The 18,798-nt window shown below is 42.1% G+C and overlaps 1 protein-coding gene across 2 annotated transcripts in view; it reads right to left on the bottom strand.

Moving 5' to 3' along the window:
- The window catches only part of NDST4 (N-deacetylase and N-sulfotransferase 4), a 152,039-nt gene that overhangs the window by 91,352 nt on the left and 41,889 nt on the right, over positions 1-18,798 (bottom strand). Inside the window, exons 1-2 of one of the 2 annotated variants that reach the window (XM_054065801.1) lie at positions 13,773-14,773; positions 11,825-12,537 (exon numbers count right to left, since the gene is read on the bottom strand). The gene's annotated coding sequence lies outside the window, so the exon portion shown is untranslated. Of the gene's footprint in view, positions 1-11,824; positions 12,538-13,772; positions 14,774-18,798 lie in introns of those variants that run through there. The other variant, XM_054065802.1, reaches the window with a different exon arrangement.

Below are 18,798 nucleotides of genomic sequence, written 5' to 3'. Positions count from 1 at the left end.
CAACCTTATGAAAGGTGGGTGCTTCTTGGAAGTAACTATTATCTTTTTCAAGCTTAACGAAGTTGTAATGTGTTTTTTTTTCCTAATCAACATAGCTTTGCTCATGAGAGGTGTTCACGCCAGTTGCTCATAGTTCACCACAAAGAAAACCCTTAACTAGGATAAGGACAGCCTCTCAGCTCATAGAAGACCTGCCCAGAACTTTCATGTCTTTTGTTTGTTTTCAGTGCATGATAATCTGTAAGTTAAACCACCAATCTTTTAGTATTTTCAGCCATTTCATCAGTCTATATTGTACATAAAATCTTCTATGGTTACAGAAAGCTAAATGATGCCAGAGGTCGAAGTCGATAATCAACTGATATAAAGCAAAATACCTCAACTTGTGCGTTGAATGAAAGCTGGCGTGATCTTACACACAAAACCATACTTAGAAGCTCTCTGTTTGACCCTTTTGACTTCTATCTTTCTTTGGCTTTAAACTTTTCCAAATTACTTTAGAATGTGGAGCTTTGAAGAAAAAAGGCTCCCTGGTAGAAAGATGAGTAAAGACAGTTTTGAAGATAGGTTTTACACATATGGATATTCTCATACGTGTATATATATGTACACATACGCACACACCTCCCTTCTTACTATCTATATACGATAGCTGGGAAACATGTTGTAAAGGCACTTAGAAAGTTTGTAAACTTTTCTCTCTTGATAAAATCATAACATCTGATTGCCAAGGACAGATGAATGCAAAGCTAACAGTGTGTCTTACTCCAGGACCACCAGTCCTGGTTAGTATTGTGAAGTGTGATTTGAAGCATATTAATAGAGTGATTTTCTTTATTCTCAGTGTTTTACTTGTCTTTTGACTGAGTAGGAGAGTTGTTATTAGAGAAATCCTTGTAGTAATTATTTGTAATACTTCCGAAGGTGTGCAGGTAGCCGCAACTGACTTGCTACAAGTCCAACTTTCTCAAACACATATGACAGATGTACTGTCATAACAGAATGTAAGCAGTTTTACTTTCTTCTCCTTAATTCATACGTGATCTGAAATTGCTGACGCACCAGGTTTTTTTTCTTATTGATGCTTTTAGACAGGAAACTACAAACTTTGCTAATGAGGCCCCCCGCCCGAAGATACTGTACTTGAATCAATGGGATGCTTTTACAAATGTGAACTAACGAGACTATAAGGAAAGTACTGTTCTTTCTGCAAATCTTCTCTGACAAAATTTGCCTCCTTTGATTCTCCAGCTCTTGAGTAACACTTCACATTTCTTAACTCCAAGTAGAAATTTATACTAAGACTTAACCACACCACACTTCTGGTGAATGTTGCCTGATGTTCAGCCTCAAAAATTCTTTCTTCTGACCCATAAATTTCTAACAGTCCCATGGTCATTTGCACCTAAATATTCCATTCATTACATTTCCTCACAGAAATTGACACAGGCTGTAACAAGTGTTTTTGAATGTAAGCGGTTGTAATATTTCCTCAGAAATATCACGGACTGACCTGATTGTTAGGTGTGGAAGCTCTTAAAATATATATATATATATATTTTTATATATATATATATATATATAAACGATGACATTGACTTTTTGTGCAGCTCCATACATGGCAAAGATGTTGTGTAGTGATTTCAAAGTAACACAACGTTTTGATATCATCAGGCAAACCCCTTCACCTTTGTGGTCAGACTTAAAATTATTTCAAAATCATAGTCTGAATGATGTTTCAGAGAAATTGGTCAGTCTTGCCTAAGTGATAGTAGTAAGGTCTGTCACTTCTCAACAGTAACTCACCAAAAATTCATAAAAGCTAAGTAGCGCTATGCTTGGGTATAGGCCTGACTTTTCCAAGCTCTGTTGGCAGACTGTGCTGGAGGCGATAGCCACTTGCTCTTGTATCACGGCCATCTACAGATAAATGACTCTACAGCCCTCATGACATCTGTAGAAAAGTAACTGAACTACTACGGATGAAAAGAAAGTTTTGAGAGATGATCTGACTATCAGAAGCTTACTGCTTAAAGCCATTTTCAGGGAGTGCGATGGTAGGAGGGGAGGGTATTAGTTTTAAGCCGAAAGAAGGGAGATTTAGATGAGATATTAGGAAGAAATGTTTTCCTGCATGGTTTGTGAGACTCCGGCCCAGGTTGCCCAGAAAGTCGCAGCTGCCCCATCCCTGGAGGTGTTCAAGGCCAGGCTGGATGAGGCTTTGAGCAATCTGATCCAGTGGAAGGCATCCATGCCTGTGGCGGGTAGGTTGGAACTGGATGATCTCTAAGGTCCTTTCTAACCCAAACAATTCCACGATTCTATCATGACAGAGCCAAAACGTCCTGGCAGAAAGTAGCGGCTAAAAACACAGTGATTCCAATGGTACAAAGTTGTGTGTGACCTACAGGTTTGCGTCCTTGGAGTTGAGACTTTGCTTTCCCAGTGAGATTAATGGAGAGTACAGTTGTAATGAACATCCTATGATTGCCTCACTCCTTCTGAGTGAAGCTGGTGAATAAAAGCAGGCTTCACGCGTGTTCCTAAGGCAGCCTGCAAAACATGCCTCCTGACTTGATGCAACAGATCTTCTAATCTTGCTTGGTTAATGGCTCTTCATCACTTTTCAATTCATAGTTTAATGCTTCAATGGAAGCCAATTTGAATTCATTTAACTGTTCAAATAAAACTTTTGTGAGTTGCTCTATCTGATGTTTTATTACAGTCCATCTATTCTGTTACTGTTTTCTACTTTTATAAGGCTGTCAATTAGCTCTCCAGTTTCAATAGAATGATTTGTGTTGTGAATTCAGTTGAGAGACAACATTTGTGCAATATAATGGCTGCCTAACTAGAACTCCTTAAAGTCAGTCAGTGCAAGAGTCGCACTCTTTACATCTTGTTTGAGCATTTATAAAAGCTAAGGCATACAAAACAATTGAAAAAAATCTTTTTATAGTTTGATTTGCATCTAATTAACTGTAGATTTTCTGTACGTATTTTGAAAATTTAGTAAGGTCTACAGGATTTATGGACACCTATGGACATCTTACTTTTTGGAGCTCCCTTTTTTACTGAAGAGGCCCTTTGCCTACAAGACGTCGTCACACAGGCTCTGGAGTAGCTTCACAGAAGCTAGACTCTTTATAAGTCTTTATACTTTTTTTTTAGTAGTTGTTAATGATTTCCTGCACTTCGTTTTTCTATTGCTTTTATGGGGCCTAAAGCTGTTTGCCACCATGCAGCATAATTAAAATCTCTCCAGCCTTATATCAATGGCACTATACTTCACTGAGTGATGTCTTTTGTGGTGTCTGTATCCTGTCACTGCGACTAGTTGTGAGAAAGTCTGATGTGGTCACATCTGTGTTAGGAATTAAACAGAGGCCACTAACTTATTTCAGAGGGACTACTGCTGTCACATAGTAATGATCTATTACCACCGCAGAGGAAATTCAAACCCAGATAACAAACTTTTTACCTAAATCCTTAAAACAGCGCGTTTATCATGTGAGATTTAAACAGGTTTATTCTGGGTTTACTCTAGCCTTGCTCCAGGCAGCCAGAAACTATTTTCATGCTCTGGTTATATTAACTCTTGTTACAACAGCTTCCCTCTATTTATTTTTTAAGTAAATATGACTGGAGTCTTCTCTGTCCATATTCATCCTTGTTCACAGAATCACAAGGTTGGAAAGGACCCATTGGATCATCGAGTCCAACCATTCCTAACACTCCCTAAACCATGCCCTTCATCACTTGTTGACTGAAGGGTTTTCTTATCATTGAGAGGCTGGTTCTCATCCACTAGCAACCCATGGCAGGTGTCCCTACCCATGGTAGGGCGGTGGGACTGGATGGGCTTTAACGGTCCCTTCTGACCTAAACCATTCTATGAGCCTATGTTTTGTTAGAAAAACGGGTAGAATATGTAGTGAGTGAGTTTGGACCCTGTAATCTTTAAAGCATTATCTGAGCCATCAGTGCTGGTGCCAGCCTGGCAGTTCTTAGCCAGCAACTATTGGTAATGGCTTACAAGTAAAGTAAGGTGACCAGTAAGAGTGAAGGAAGTCAAGATGACCGTCCACATAATTATTTTTTTTTTAATGTGTGTGTCCGTCTTGAACTTCCAGACGGCACTGTTATAAAGAGGAAAACTCTTAACAGTCGTTTCTACCTTGCTCATAACATACTTGAGTTTATCACTGCTTTATTACCTGATAGTTTGGGGGCAGGTAGTTAAGTTTATAACATCTCTCCCATCTTTTCTGTATATTTAAATTGCTTCGTTTAGCATCTTAGTCCTAGACCATACTCCAGGCAGCCCTTCAGAAAATTCTGGGTCATATTACCAGTTCTTTAAAACAGGAAAGTTTAGCTTTTTCTGGGAACCAGTTATGGCTGCACATATTACCGTTGTCAGTGAAACTAATCTAGAGAGAAAAGCTTCATCATGTACTAAAAATACAACAATACCCAACAGACTATATCTCACTTTAATGTATTTAAGTCTTTCAGACACTGCCAAGCAGACAAGGTAGTCTAAGGAAGTTTTATGAAGATATTAATATAATTCCAACTTCTTTTTGTCTTGGAATTATTGGATAGCTATTGTTTGCCTATTTAGAGGAAAAATGCCTGGTGGTGGGTGAGAGCATGAGGCAGGAAGCTGAAACTTTAAGCTCGTGTATTGCCCTCTGGAAGCTACTGATTTGTTTTTAGTACTTCAGTTTTCATGTCTGCGTTGTGGAAATAATACTCTTTTCTATCTTTACATGGCCATTAGCTGTAAAACATTCTAAGATGATTCATGTTTGGTTCAAGTGTGTACAGCATGGATATTGCAAACAGCGTATTTAGGAAAGCCAGTGCAAAACTCATACTTTTATGTGCAGTCAAATGTATTTTCAGTGCTTGCTTCCTTTTTCTTCTTATTCTTTGTACCCTGTTAAATTCCTTTTTTGTTTATTTCTGCCACTGTTTCATGGTTTTGTTCTGAGAGAAGCCCCTTTGTCAGTCAAGTAAAAGATCTCTTTTGAGATTTCTGGTGTGTCATCTGTGACCTATAGATACTGTTTTTCTTTTGGTTGGAAATATAAACAAATGTTTCCTTTCAAAAGATCTATTCTTTGGTTTATCTATATAAAATTCAATCTAGAAATGCCACCAGTAGTATAAGGGTCCTACTTGGGAATTCAAAGGATTTTTTTTGTTGAGTCACGCTAAACTCAGAGACTGGAACTAGAACTAATGGCATTTATGTGATTGAATGGTGAGGCTTTGATTAACACGTTACTTTTGTGAAAAATCTGCTTGTTGAACTACTGAGGCATTAACTTATTTTTTGAAAAGGAGGTGTGGAATAAAAAAGAAATCCACCCAGTACATTTTGAATGTACTGTCCGAGCCTGGAATTAGTGATGTTTCCTTATATTCCTGTTCTATCCTGTGGACTGTGTACAACTGTACCCTGTTTTCCAGGATGCATCTTGGAAGAGGAAATTAAACCTGGCTTTCTGGTTTATGGGAGCAACTTACAAGCCAAAAATACCCAATGTTGCAATAGTTGGCGTAATGATATGTTGTAATCCATAAAGTTCTGTTATAGACAATGTATATGGATATTGAATTTTTTTGCCTGGACATAAATATTTCCAGTGGAAGACAAAGCCTTTTTGGAGGTACTTTAGTTAAAAATCAGACTGTGCAGAATGACTGCTGTTGATTCATGCTGGCACAAGGACCTTGCTCCACAGCTAATGAAGAGTTAGTCTTACAGGACTTTGAGCATCAAGGGTTTTGAGTCGCGCGCTGCTTGCTTTGCTTGTTATGTGGACAGTACTTACCACAGGTCTCTTGATCTTTAATTGTGATTTTTCTGTTAACACACACTCCTGCAGGTAATTTAGAACTAGTAATGTATTGGGAAACAAGACTCAATTGATCTCATCTTAGGTGCTCTAGAATCGTCGCTTTTCAGTTACTAATGAGGTAGACTTGACCTTATGAAGGAGGAATGGCCACTCTGTCATTTCAAAACAAACTTGAACCCTCTGTTGCTAACAGTGTTTCCTGACTTGTACAGTGCCCTGTGAAGAAAAGGATTGCACAGTCTGCATGCGTGGTTCTACCCTTAACGGTGCAATGGTCTGAGGGTAGAACAGTGAAGCTGTTTAAAATGGCACAATAAATACAGTCTACTGACCAGCAGTGAATAAAAATGCCCTAGTCTGTTATACCAGCTATTTAGGCAGGTAGAATGCAGGTACCTGGACTTGTGTAAAGCATTTGACACTGTCCCACACGACATCTTTGTCTGTAAATTGGAGAGATGTGGGTTTGATGGGTGAACCGTTTGGTGGGTAAGGAATTGGCTAAATAATTGCACCCAAAGAGCTGTGGTCAGCAGCTCAACGTTCAAATGGAGACCACTGGCAAGTGGCTGTTCTTCAGGAGTCAATATTAGGACTGGTGCTGCCTAACATCTTTGTCAGCAACAAGGACAGTGGGATTGAGGACACCCTCAGCAAGTCTGCTGATGACACCAGGCTGTGTGACGCGGATGACATGCTGAAGGGAATGGTTGCCATCTAGATGGACCTTGATAGGCATGAGCCTGTGCAAACCTCATGAAGTTCAACATGGCCAAGTGCGAGATCCTGCACTTGGGTAGGGGCAATCCCAAGTACAAATATGGGCTGGGCAAAGAATGGATTGAGAACAGACCTGAAGATGAGGACTTGGTGGTGCTGGTGGATAAGAAGCTCGGCGTGAGTTGGTAGTGTGTGCTTGCAGCCCATAAAACCAACTGTATCCTGGGCTGCATCAGAAGTGTGACCTGCAGGTGGAGGAAGGTGATTCTCCCCCTCTACTCCACTCTCATCAGGCTCCACTTGGGGTACTCTACCCAGCTCTGGGGATCCCAACATAAAAAGGGCATGGACCTGTTAACACAAGTCCAGAGGAGGGCAACAAAGATATTCAGAGGGCCTGGAGCACCTCTTGTATGAAGAAAAGCTGAGAGAGATGGGGTTTTTCATCCTTGAGAAGAGAAGGCTCTAGCGAGATGCCTTGTAGGACCTTCTAGCACCTAAAAGGGGCTACAAGAAAGCTGGAGAGGGATGTTTTTCAAGGGTCTGTAGCGAAAGGACAAGGGGTAATGGCTTTGAAAGAGGGTAAATTTAGATTAGGTATTAGAACGAAGTTTTTTTAGTGTAAGAGTGTTGAGGCTCTGGCACAGGACGCCCAGAGAAATTACGGCTGCCCCATCCCTGGAGGTGTTGAAGGCCAGGCTGAATGGGACTTGGAGCAACCTGATCCAGTGGGAGGTGTCGGGCTGGGACTGGGTGATCTTTAAGGTCCCTTCCAACTCAAACCATTCCAAGGTTCTAGTCTGGCAAAGATATCAACGTCCTGCTTTTTTTTTTCCTTTAAATTTTCTTGGAGAAAGATGGTATGGGAGCTTTAAAATCAAAAGTTACCAGTCAGTGTAATTTCCGTATGTAACCCAGAAGCCTAGACACTACGGCATTTTCCTCTCATTTCCAAAAATTTCTCTATGAATCACCAACCGCCTGCCCTCCCCTCCGGTGGTTTAAGGGGTGATAAATATCCCAGTGAGAGAGAATAAATTCAAAGAACACCCTGAGGCTCTAGAACTCAAGCTCTGGCCTTTTCCTTGCAAAATACAGTCCCATGCAAAAGGAAAGGATGTTGGATGAAGCATCCCCTGAAACTAGAACATAGAAGTGGGTGCATATTTCATGACAGACTGTTTTAACTTCCCAAACAGTCGCCTCTTTTATGGCCAGCAGCTACTATCAATTATTTATCAGAACACTTATTTATACACTAAAAGCTAAATGCAATCCTTTCAGTGGAAGCCTGGCAGAGTGTGGGTTGAAATAAGTAGCTGTGGATAGTCCTTCAGGAGGATATGTTTTGTGCACGGTTCTGCTCGGGGAAGAGCCCTTTCGCATTATTCTGTCTGCTGTGTGTCTGATAATGATATATACGTACAGGAGATTAAAACTCAGCCATTAATAAAACTATAGCTGTAGATGCGCCAGCCCTGAGCGTTAGCTGTGTGCACATTGCTCTTGTGGGCTGTGACAGGGTGGTGGATGCTCCGCTCATCCCACGGCTGGGTAAGGAGTAACTCTGAAGTTGTAAGTTTGTCCTAACTGAAATTCTGCAACATTGGGCGCAAGAGCGTGAACTCTGCGAGTTTAGCTGTTCCGTGATCCAGGGCAAGTGCATCAGCAGCTGTACGTGTACGGAGTTCGAATTGCTGTCTGCATTATACTGCCTGTTTCGGGGCTGAGCTGCAGAATACCTTGTCTTGGCATGTTTTTGGGGAGGAAGGAAACTTCTCTGGTAGCCTTCAAGTGGCGTGAAGAAGCAGGGATAACAGGGAATTCCCTAGGTTGTGAAAACCAAACCAGAGGTTCAGCAGATTTTCCAATGGCCTCGCTAAATAGTAAGAAAATCAGCTTCCAAGGAAGAAGGAACCCCTTTCTTTTCGCTTCTTTTCTCATAAAAGAAGCCCACCCCGCCCTGACTTTAACTTCTGTATTTGCTCTGGCTCTGCAAAACCCCTCCTTACAGCAGAGGAGGAGATGATTAATCTGCTCCACTTGCCTGCACTTGGGGAAAGCATTTGTAACCCTTCCTGTAGCTACAGGGAAGGAAATAGGTTTAAATACTTCTCTGCTTCTTTCAGAATCGAGTTTAAATCATCCCATCATAATACATTACTTCTGGTGCCAATACGTGTTCTTCCTCAAATGCTGACATGGTTTCTACACTGTTGTGCTGCTGCCATGTGATTCTGGTGGCATTACTGTTTAGGTAAAATATTATTAGTTTTCTATAGCAACTGTTAGAGAAGAGTCTGCGATTTCATTGTAATTATTACTGACAGTAGTTTTAATAAGTCTTTTGGATTGACGTGCATGGCTTTCATTTTCTTCCAGCACTTGGTTTTAATTTTTATAGCTCAAACAATTTTCTTAATTTAAACGTTGACATAGGTGGAAAACAAATTCTCTATTTGCGTTTAGTGCTCTTATGGGTGGCTTCCACTTCATGAGGGGCACTGCTTTAACATCTCAATAGGAAAGTAGACTTGTTGCTTCCAAAGGAGCATTCTTCAGCGTTTCTCAAAATGCCAGGCAGGACACTTTAGCTTAATGCTCCAAGCAATTTCCAACACAAAGACCCTACTCCTCCCCACAGTCCAGCCCTTCAACCTGCTCTAATGGTCTCCTAGCAAACAGTTGCAAACCCAGGCTCCTCTCACCTTGCAAAGTGTGGAGAGCACTTGGCTCCTCTTTATTTCCTATAATGACTCCCCAGGCTGGGGAAATTGCAGCTTTCTGCACAGTTCTGAGTTATAACGTCCTTCAGCCACCCAGGCCCCAGCCTGAAATGTTCTGCTGGTCTTAGCCCAGGTTTTGCTTTGTGGAGAAAAGCCCATTTTGCAGGTATGGAAAGCAGTTTCTTGGATGCACCTGGGAAACTGAAGCATTATGAAGGCTTTGCAAAGCAAACACTAGATGAAAGCAAAGCAGCCAGCCCTATGATCCAAGAGGCAGTCAAATCAGAACTGTTTGTGGGCTAAATTACAAGGATTTAGAACAGAAATGATTTTTTTTTGTAAGAAATCTTTATACGCTCCCGTGTTCCTTGTAGGAAAATGAAATGAGAAACAAATCTTTTTTCTGGTGGCATGTGAGTAAATGTAATTTTATGGTTTATCTAACTGAAAACTTGTAGTCGCAACTACTAATAACTCCTCAGCATTTTCTTTGACCAATATTGCCCTTGGTTTGTGATGTGGCCACGTTTTCCTTCAAGTATCTCATTATACCTCTGAGAATTCCTGTTCTGACAGCCTTCAAAAATATAAAATCTTTACCGTTAGCATATTTTTCTCCCACTCGTGCTGAATGATGGTTGAACTCCAGAGGAGCTCATGATTCCCTGCATGCTGCTACATCAGCTAAGTTTGATCGGTACCATTACAAAGAGCAATATAGCAGACAGCACAACCTCTAAACATCTATAAGGTTTTAATAGAACTTCCAGGACTTTATAGCGTGAGTTAACAGTGTGTTCAGACTGAAATAGAAGTATATGTGGGGGCATATATATGTGTGTGTGTAAGTTTTCAGTCACTCAATCATCCTGCTTTGCGCTTAAATCTAACCCTTTTGGATTTGATTTACTTCAATAAAATGAAAGTTAGAGGAGCATTTTCCCAGGCTCGCAGAAAACAGTGGTGTCAACAAGACATTAAGATGCTCCTGCTTTCATTTCTGAAGCTTTCAGACATTAAGCATTTATTACGAATAGAAAAAAATGTCCACGTTCTAAGGAAATGGCACAAAAACTAATACACAGTCTGAAACTTCTGCACAGAGCAATGCCATTAGGAGCATTTAATCTCTTTGAGCTGATTGTATTATTTGAATTGATAAGATTCAGAAGAACACTGGAAGCCAAGCATTTCCTTAGTTAAATGCGACTTGGCATTTCCCCTGCCTCCCTTCTTTAGAGCAGCATTTCGGAAAGCAAAGCAGACAGCGCAGCTGGGCTGATGGTACAATGTGCTGCTGAAAGTACACTGATGGGGCAAGAGAGGGAAGCACCTGTCAGCATGGCCAACTCTTTAAACTTCACAAACAAGGAGATTCTGCTGTTATTCCATAAGCTGAACATCCTATAGCAGGAGGATCATAATTGAAAACTGCCGGAGGGAACAGGGCAAAAATGACATCTTTGTCTTTTTATCTTTTGCTGTGATGACATTCAGAGGTAGAAAAGGCAGAATAAGGCGGTACAGGGGTAGGCCAGGTTCTGCGGCATCGATTCACGGAGAGGGAGTCCGGTCGATGTGATCAAGAGCTGCAGAAGTTAGTAAAAAAAAATTGATAGGGTAAATTCCCTGGGGAATAAGGAACTTAATGAGCGTGGGGTTTGGTAGGTATGTGCGGTTACATTAGAGTAGTGCTTGTGGGAAGAGACTTATTCACCTCTAAACATTTCTCCTCTGAGTGTTTATTCCCAGCAACAATGACTTGGAGCCCGTGTGTCAGCTGTAGGATAAAAACGCTGTGCTGCCTCTGTGCTCTGGCTCTGTAGGCACCTGGAGAGCAAGGACCGATGGCTCCAGGTTACCTCTCAGGACCCGAAACATCCCTGGCTCCCACACTACGGATGGCCACGCTCATTTTAGAGAGAAAAATACTGTTGCTGAGGTGTGTTGTTTGGCTATCGCAGAGCTGAAAGTGAGCAGATCTGCAGGTCTTGGCTTCCTCAGAGTACAGTTACTCTTACTTTGAATAGTACGCGTTTACTATTTGTCCGTGGAAAGCATTGTCATTGTAATGCACTAGTTTTGCTTAACTTTGCGGAATGGTAGCAAATAAAAGCAGAGCCTATGGAGCAGACTAAAGGAGAACAGCCACCCTAGCGTCTCTTTCCTTCACACAACTTCCCACGCTCGGAGTTGTGCGCCTTTCACCTCCGCATCCCGACAGCCCCTTCCCCTCAGGGCACACTTCGGTCGCACCGGCGCCGCGAGGACCATCTCAAACTTTCAGATCATCCCTTTCCTTGCCAGGCTCCGGGCAGCTTTCCGAAGTACTCGGTAGGCACAATTAGGTTCTAGGCAAAGCGTTTTACACCCCATGTGGAGGCGATCGCTGCTCGGGAGCTGTTTTGCTGCCTCTGAGCTCAGGCACCGTCTATACATCCCCACCCACGCGTACTCAGAAGTATAGGCTAAGGGAGCGATAGGTGCGGAACCCGAGGAGCTTACCTAGAGGAGAATTTCTCTTCCTAGCGTGCAGGAGAGACGGGCATCTGCTATCCAAATCTCTTCACGCGGCTCCGGGTAAACTAAGGAGAGTTTTCGATGGATAACAGCTGCCTGAGCGGCATCCCGGGAAGGCTCCTCTTGCTCCAGCCCCGCTGACTGCACTCCACCGTCACATCTCATTGATACACAGACCGTCCTTTTCCAAGCGAGCAGCCGGCTGGAAGGATTCCAACCTCCGTTCAGCACACGGTTACAAAGGCGGCTCCCTCCTTGGATGGACGCGGGGATGGCAGCGGGGCTGCGGCCACAAGGCTGCGGGAACTATTGAATCACCCCGATACCGTCCGCCTGCCGCTCCCTCCTCTCCACACCAGCGCCGAGGCGGCTTTGCGGGGTGGGGATTGGCAGAAGAGGACGATTTCTCCGGCTAATCAGCCCCCAGACTTTCAAGGGCTCGGGGATGCTCTGATGTCATTCCAGCCGCGGGGGTTGGGGGGGGGATGAATGATGCTTCACGCCAGGACGCGGCGAACGAGGCTAATTCGGAGACGAGGCGCGTTCCTCTGCCACCGCCGGGATCGATTAGATGCTCCGGAGAGGATTTGCATAATCTGTCATTGTGCGGCTGGACCACCTCCCCCCTTCCTGCCCGCCCCGAACGTGGGGGGGAAACGCCGCTAGGAGCCTCCCATTTGTACACCTGGAGCCTAAAACTGAAAGCCAGGGCAGAAAGGAAAAGTTGAAAGAGTCGTTTTCCGGCAGGAGAATGTATGAACTCCTGACTCCCCTCCCCTCTCCCCCCCCCATCCCCGGCTGCTAAAGGAAACTCAAGAAAATCACAATGTTAGAAGACTTTGTGGTGCCTGCTCCTGTTGGGTCACTGATAGGATCACCTGGGACAACACAAGGTGGATTTTAATGCCTGACCAAAATCAAGCAGAGGTCATCCAGCAAGTTGGTTACAAATGATCTCGGTGACACCACCTCTGGGTAGATCCCAGCAAGCGTGCAGTGCTCGGAGGTGCAAAGTGTTTTCCTACTGTACCAGACACAAATTCCACCTATTTGTTGCATAATTTCTTATTAAAATCCTTTATCTCATCCAGCTAGAGATGAAACCTACATCCATAGCCAAGAAACATCATTGTTATGCGACTTTAAATTATATTACAGAGGAAAACCTGAACGCTTTCTATATTAAAAGAATTAGATTTTATACCAATCTAATTTTCAGTTTTTGCCGGCTTGACACCTTTCACTCCAAAACCGTTCTTTGTACGATACACCTTGGAATTGAAATTCAGCCAATTCGGTGCGGCAAATGTGAGGAGAAAATAGTTTTGTTCAAGGAGACTGGAACAAACCCATTCCGAGATGATGAATGATGCTGTAAACTCAGATTTGAATCATAGGAGGGGCAGCTCAACCTTTCATGTTTCCAAAATAGTGTAAATAAATGGTGTTCCATGCAGTTTGCCATTTACATTCTTCAGCTGGGACCTTCTATGTGAAGAGCTATTTCCTCTCTGTGAATAACCGTGTTTCAAAGATGGTAGATATTCCTAACTGGGGACTAATTTATTCCTTCTGGCTAAATGAGAAACTGAGGGAAAATTATAATTCAAAGTATGTCTGAGTCATTTCCTGCATTTTCTAATTACAAAGCATTCGCCGGGGGGGTCTTTTAAAAATGCCTTACACCTATGGCTGTCTCTGGATTTTGGATTTGTTTTCCAAAGGTTATTGTGAAGTTTGGGTGTGGGGTTCTCGTTGCAGCTGGGTGGCAAGTGGGTACCTCCTTGCATCCAGGGTGCAACAACAGAGCTTAAGACAGGCTGTAAACTAAAACCTCCCAGTCAAGCGAGAGAGTCCTTTCCCAGCATAAGGAAGACTTCTGGTGCAGTTGGTGGGAACCCGCAACAAAATGTGAGAGCTTCCTCTTACTAACCTGATGGTGTGAGAAGAAAAAGTCCAGTTGCTTTGTTCCTCTTTCTGCTCCTGCGTTTGACTCCTAGCTGTGCTCCAAGCACTGTAACATCCCTGTGAGCAGAAGGGTTTGCCTGTGGGGTGCAAGCGTGCTGCGAGATGGCTCTCAGCTGCCGCCAGATGTGTGGGAGCATCAGTCCATCCCTTTGAAGCCGCTACTGCAGATGTTCCCAAGGCGGGCTATTGGCCAAGTGGTTACACATAACGTCGAGACTGTATTTTAATTCAGATGCTGCAGTCATTCTTTGAACTTAAATCCTTGGTTTAAGAGCATGTGGTGCCAGATGAATTCAACGTGAAGCAGTATGGCTGTTGATTCACGCTGCCGCGATATCTGTTTGCTTTGTTAGCGATACATTTAACTAGAGAATCAGGCGACTTGCTATGCTAGATTTTCCCCTTATTAGAAATATACGGAAATCGGTTAGCAGAATTGCTCCAACTCTCTTTATGTAACAAAAAGAGCACACCAACCCTTGGGGAAAAGGCAGTACAATTTGAATTTTCATTTCTCTCTCTTTTGGGTCTTAGCAAGAATTGGACTCTTCTTGCTCGCACAGAAATGCACTTGAGTCACCCAGAATGTCCTTCCAATCATGATACGATTCTCATGTTCTGCTTTAGGGAAAATGTACAAGAAAACATGCAGGACAACAAGAAACAGAAATGAAGTATGGGTGGAAAGAAAGAGGAAAAGAAGGGAAAACCTAGTTAGAAATAATCGTATTGAGAGTGTACCGCGTTTATGCTGAAATCTTTGCCCCAGGATGTGTGCTTTTCTGGATCTTGCCTGCAGCACAGATTATACGTTACCTGGAGAACTTATAGCGACCTTCCACTACCAGAAGAGGCTATAAAAAAGCTGGGGAGGGACTTTATAAAAAGGCATTTAGTGATAGGACGGGGGGCAATGGGTATGAACTGGAGAGGGGCAGATTTAGACTAGATATAAGGAGGAATTTCTTCACTACGAGAGTGGTGAGGCCCTGGCCCAGGTTGCCCACAGAAGCTGTGGCTGCTCCATCCCTGGAGGTGTTCAAGGTCAGGTTGGACGGGGCTTGGAGCCCCTGATCCAGTGGGAGGTGTCCCTGCCCATGGCAGGAGGGTTGGAATTAGATGATCTTTAACATCCCTTCCAACCCAAACAATTATATAATATTTATATTATATATATAGATATAAATATAATATAAATATAAATATATAAATACATATAAAAATATCTATATATTTATATATATATAAAATATATATATAAAAATATATATCCCCCCCCCCCCCATAGGTAGGCAATCACAACCATGTAGTCCTCCTGTCTCAGTAATTCAAAACTTATAAGAGAAACCTATAAGTACTTTGCCCCTAACTGGTATTAACTCTCCGAAGCGTGACTTTTTGGGTTTTTGGTTTTATAACTGCAGGTTTGTTGGAAGTGTTTTGCTTGCTTTAGTTGCTTTGCTATATTAGTTCTTCAAACTCTCTAGTGGAAACGTTGCTTTGTTCAGTCCAAATTCTCTTGGAGTTTACACACATTACAAAACATACGAATGCTTAATTTCTTAAACCTAATGCTTTCACATAGACTCTCTGCTTAGTGCTCTATGAGTTAACAAGATTTTACATCCGATTTTTTTAAGGCATATCTTTATTCACACTAAAGGCAACTGCTGGATAGTCAGCATCCTTCTCCTCTTTAGATGCTTAAATCCAGTCTCTAATGCTCATAGTTATCTATTCTAAGTACTGTATAATCACTCCAATGCCTGCACAGGTATTTTTAATGTATTTATCTTCACAGCACCCTATGAAGTATAAAATCATGATTCTCGCAGTTTAGTAGGTACTCCCTACTTCTGTCTAGACTCACCTTGCAGCAGGAAGGCCATGCTTCAAAATTAACTGTAATACACTTAACTGTCTCCCTCAGCTAAAGACATCCTTACAATCTTTATTGAAAGAAATATGGCTTTCGACACTTAAGTTCATAATGAGTTTAAAAGAACAGAAAATGACTATCGATCAAAGGAACAGCTTTTACTTGAGTTGTGGTGGCTTCTTATGAACTTCCCTGTAATTAAACAACGTTGTGCCTTTCATTAACCGCACAGAGCGGTTCCTCAGCGGGTACGAATTGTCAAAACATCCGTTGATTTCAGTGAAACTGTGACAACTTATAAGAGTTATAGATTAGTCTCTAATTCTCTAGCAGCTCCTCGAGATATGCAGAACTTAATTACACTCACATCAAAAGTGCAAGAAACATAAAGGTATGCAAGAATGTGTGCTTTTAATTTTTTTTAGAGTATCCAACGTATATTTCATTAAGGAAAGCCTGTTTGGTGGTTTTGATGTCTTAAGTTGTTTGGTTTTTAAATCTGAATATTTTGGCTCTGACTTAAAATATGTTAGAGGCTTTATATACACAGAAATGTAGGGATGAAATATAGATACACTTGGAGCCATTTCACGCATCACAACACAGTTAAGGCATTCATGTCTCCTACTGAAAGTGCCTGCCTCATCACGGGTTATTCTTATTTCCCAAATGGCAGAGGAGAACATGCTGCTAGTAGTCCACTTAAGCATGAAACACTGTTTTCAAACAACATCAACAGCAAAAATGATGCAGTCCGAGAAGTAAAATAAAAAAAATATACAAAAAATATGAACTAGACTCTCTGACTTCTGATTTTCTCCAGCTACGCAGTTTCTCTTCAGCTTCTATTATCCTCCCCTGTTTATGGTTGAGCACACTTCTGCAAATGATAAAGGCAAATCCGTGCATACCAGTTCTGTAATGACCTTTATCTTCGATATACTGGTGAGTTTTCATTCTTGTGAGGCTATGGATGTATTAGTTTCAGAGACCGTGTTGACATAAACTAATGTTGAAGTATCTTAAACCAACATACATCCATTACATTCTAGCATTAAAGCTACTCCACATCTTTAATTACATTACTATTTTATGTCTTAAGTGCTTACTCAGGTATAAAACCATGAAGTCTGGTCTATTTGAGTAGTTATCGAGATACTATCATAGCAAAAAGGGGATTTTGTTCTGGTTAATCACCAGTCTGATCTGTGTCACTACTTCCCAAGTTTTCAGCTCACTGCAACACTGAGACAAGAGTTCACGTTGTGTAACAGAGAGGCGTGTCCTTGTGTAACTGTAAAGCCTTTTGGGATCTTTCCCACAGTTTTCCTTATAGAATCCTCCCTGGCTTCAACTTTGGCCTGAAGTCAGCAGAAAGCTCATGGGGAGTAAATGGGACTGGAACTTAGAAGGGCCACACTTGAACGAGAAGGAGGAGAATGAAACACCAGAGAAGGCTTATGTTCTGCTCCGCCCCTCGTGATTTGGTTTTGCTGCTGTAACACCTTAGCAACGTACAGGAGCTGTTTCTCATTTGGTCTCCTTTCGTGAAAAGCGTTCTTGTGACCTCCCTGCTGAAAAGGAATTTAGTCTATATTTGTAAATCTTCACAAAACCTAGACTGAAAGCAGGTCCAATTGATCCAATTGCCTTGCTCAGCAAAGCTTGCTGCTCCCTCCGCTGTGTTGTAAACCATCACAAAACGGGCGTTTGTTGCTCTAGAAGCTCTGATAGCACTCCTATTTTCCCTTTCTGTGGAGATATGAAGAATCATTGATTGTATTTCTTTCTCCTGTGTGACTCATGAAGGTTATCCTTCACAGGGTATTGTCAGACAGTTTCTTTCATCCCCAGTACTGCAAACAGAAGTGTTGTTCTCCAGTGCCCATCCACAATTCATGTTTGGGCTGGAGAAGTGACCTATTTCAGTGGGTGACGCTCTTTGTACAGCATTGCTTTACAGCAGCTTGAGGAACTCCTTACAAGAATAGTGTGTAGTAGTTTCCTCAGACATGAACCTTCACAGACTTAATTATTATCTCCTGATGATCTCCAGGGAGCCCACCATGATCTGCACTGGTTTATGATTTCCGTAAAATGAAACGAACACCCTTTGGCTTGTCAAGTGTGCACTGTGATGAGGGATGGGCAAAATTTGCTTAATTCCACCCTGCCTCCAGTAGGGGAAGGTGACAACCTAAGAGACCAGGTGACACTGCTGGTGTGAAGGGATTAGTCCCTGCTGTGTCGCTCTCCTTTAAGCCTTTTTGCTTTCTCCGAGTATAGATGTGGTGGAGCTATTTTTGGAAAAAGATAGCACTAAGGGAGAAAACCAGGATATGCTTGAAGGAAAGGTCTGCAACTTGGCTGTTGGGGAGTAATACTCATCCACCTCCCTTCTTCCCTTTCCCCTCACATTTTAAGGAACAGTTATGTATCAGATTGTGGCATTATTTTGGAGAAGAAAGAGGTAATTCATTCTTGCTACTCTGTCACACCTGAGACCATGAGAACAATTATCTCTGTGTAATATCAACATTCGCTTGCCATGTGCCAGCTCCATATCTGAGCTTTGGTGGCTTGGTAAGTAAGGGAGCTGTAACAGAGTTGCACCGCTGCATTATTTTATTTTCCTGATGGACAAAGCAGCAAGTCCGCACCTCAGATAAATTCTTTGAGGATCCAGTGTCTAACAGCCCGTGTGAGAGAATGAACAGTATAAACAGTGAAGCTATAGCGGGGCTCGTAAGATGCGTGGAGGAAGGTAGCTTCTAAAAAAGAGGAATCCAAACCAACTGTTGGCAAACCCATTATCACAAAGAACCGATAGTGTACAGATCTTAAAACTAGGCATATATTCCTTGCTTATCAAAAACTAAGAAGCTTGAACTCTTGGTTTAATGTATTAAGTGATTTTTTATTTTTTTTTTATTTGAGTTATTAAAACCGTGGAAGGATTCATAAAGTAGCTTAATTAGACCATAGCTCCAATGGGAGTCCCCTTTAACATGTCTACAGAGGCTCTTTAAATGCTCTAATCCACTGTTGAATAAAAGGTGAAAGCAGGAATGATATTTTCAAAGGAGTAACTACAAAGAGCATTTATCTTTCT

Source organism: Cuculus canorus, chromosome 4, assembly GCF_017976375.1.
Source record: "Cuculus canorus isolate bCucCan1 chromosome 4, bCucCan1.pri, whole genome shotgun sequence".
NCBI lineage: Eukaryota > Metazoa > Chordata > Aves > Cuculiformes > Cuculidae > Cuculus > Cuculus canorus.
This window is presented reverse-complemented; position numbering and strand designations above follow the sequence as displayed.